Source organism: Oratosquilla oratoria, chromosome 17 (assembly GCF_046742065.1).
Source record: "Oratosquilla oratoria isolate Oo_2021 chromosome 17, ASM4674206v1, whole genome shotgun sequence".
NCBI lineage: Eukaryota > Metazoa > Arthropoda > Malacostraca > Stomatopoda > Squillidae > Oratosquilla > Oratosquilla oratoria.
This window is the reverse complement of record NC_134793.1, coordinates 2,687,216-2,689,715: the sequence shown is the minus strand read 5'-3', so window position 1 is coordinate 2,689,715 and position 2,500 is coordinate 2,687,216.

Sequence of the window (2,500 nt, the reverse complement as noted above, 5' to 3'; positions counted from 1 at the left end):
ATTTACCTAGTTGTATTACAAGTTGTATAGACACGGTAAAGGAAACATGGACTGGAGGTGAAGCTTTATTCCTGACGTTTCGTCTAACGACTTTCTCAGGAATAGAGCTATGCTCGTGGTGACTCGTCTTTATATCTTTCAGCATCAAGTTTTTTCTTAAAATCTTGAATAGTATTTGCACACACCGTTTCTTTATCTAAGTTATTCCATATATCCAGCACTGTGTGGGAAGCTATTCTTTTTCCGATAACTTCTATAGTTATCCTTTTTGAGTTTCTTTTCATGACCTCTTGTTTTTCCATCGTAATTTTTTAGTAAATAATTTCTTTCAAGGATTTTCATTCCTTTCATGATTCTAAATATAGTCAGTAGATCACCTCTTTTTCTTCTCTGCTCTAGTATTGGTAGTTCCAATTTGGATAATCTTTGTTCGTATGTAAATTTGGAAAGAGCTGGTGCCAAATTTGTTGTTGCTCTCTGTATTCTTTCTAGTTTCCTTATATTCTTTTTAATACTGGGTGTCCATATTGTTGCTGCATATTCCAGTTTTGGTCTAATCAATGTAACCAATATATATCTATTTTTTTTAATTTCTTCATCCAAGTAGTCAAATGCCACTTTCATTGACCATAATAAGTTGTAGATTTCACATACTATTTTGTTTATATGTTTATCCGGTGTCATGTTTTTGCTGATTATTACTCCAAGGTCCCTTTCCGAGTGCACTTTTTTTATTTCTTCTTCACCAATTTTGTAATTTTTTGAAATTCTGTTTTTGCTTTTTCCAAACTCCTTTATGCTACACTTCTTTATATTGAAGTTCACTTTCCACTTTTGAGACCATTTCCAGATATTGTCCAGGTCTGATAATAATGAATCGCAGTCCTCTTCTGTTCTTACTTTCTTATTTTTGCGTCATCTGCGAAGAAATTCATATAACATTGAACTCTTTCATCCATGTCATTCATGTATATGGCAAACATGATTGGAGCCAGCACTGACCCTTGTGGAACCCCACTTATCATTTCCTCCCATTTTGAGTATTTGTCTCTAATTACTACCCTCATTTTTCTCCTAGTCAAGAAATCTTCCATTCATTCTAATAAATTACCTGCGATGCCACCCACCTATTGATTCTAATTTTCTTATTAATTTCTTATGTGGTACTTCGTCAAATGTCTTTTGTAGTTGTGTGTGTGTGTGTGTGTGTGTGTGTGTGTGTGTGTGTGTGTGTGTGTGTGTGTGTGTGTGTGTGTGTGTGTGTGTGTGTGTGTGTGTGTGCGCGTGTGTGTATGAATTTGTGCGTGTGTGAATTTGTGCGTGTGTGAATTTGTGCATGTGTGAATTTGTGTGTACGTGAATTTGTATGTGTTAATTTGTGTGTCTGTGAATTTGTGTCTGTGAATTTGTGTGTGTGTGTGTGTGTGTGTGTGTGTGTGTGTGTGTGTGTGTGTGTGTGTGTGTGTGTGTGTGTGTGTGTGTGTGTGTGTGTATGGGCGTGTGTACTTGCGTGCGTACATGTGTACCTACTCGACATGAACATTCACACTCCCCTTGAGAACTCACTCTTCCGAATAGACGCAAGAACTCGTTTACTACAATCATTTGGCTCTTCTGTTCCTTTCCAACATTTTCTTTTCACGACAAACAAAGTAATTTTCTACTTCTACGGTCACCTTGACGACGCCGTGATGAAGAACCGTCTGAGGACTCTCTACGGGTGTCATGGCAGTAGACGTAAACGGTTCAATCAATGACGTTTCTTCCCCTCTGAATGAGGAAGGAAATGAGATTTTGTAAAAAAAAAAAAAAAAAAAAAAAAAATGAAATTTGTAAAACTTGAATTGATTAGGGCCTGTGAGGAAAGGGAGAAAAAATTCACTCCTTTGATTTTTTCTTGTTCTTTATAATGTTTTGACTTGATCACTGTCATGATATTTTTTTTTATAAAAAGAGCTTACAGTATACATATAAAAACTGTATAATGCAATGACAAGAAATTACAAAGAGTGGGTAACATTCTTAATGAGAGCATGAAAAAAGTTATAAAATAGCTTAGAAAAAGTGAAGGAAAGGAAAAAAAAAATACCGGTGAGTCCTAGTGAACTAAAGTAACCATATCATTGAGTTGACTACTACCACTTACAAAGTCGAGATTGTGTGTGAAGTTTTAACTAATGGATTCCACGTTCTGCCATTGGGACTTCAATTCTTGACTGCAACTGCTTCCCACAAAGCAAGGATGGATGTTGGGGCTTTCCCTAATAAGAGACTCGATGGAATTAAGATAACCTCTTGTACTATGTATGTGTTGTTGGGGAATGGTCAGGTCAAGTTCCCTATAGTTAATCAAAAGCAGCTGAAGTACACAACGGTAAAGTTCCCTTGAGGAAAGCAGAATCACTACCAAGGCATCGAGTCCTAGTGGAAGAGCTTGTTCAAATGCGGGTTCTTAATCGTTTTACCATTGCATTGATATATCTTATACCTATATACTGTA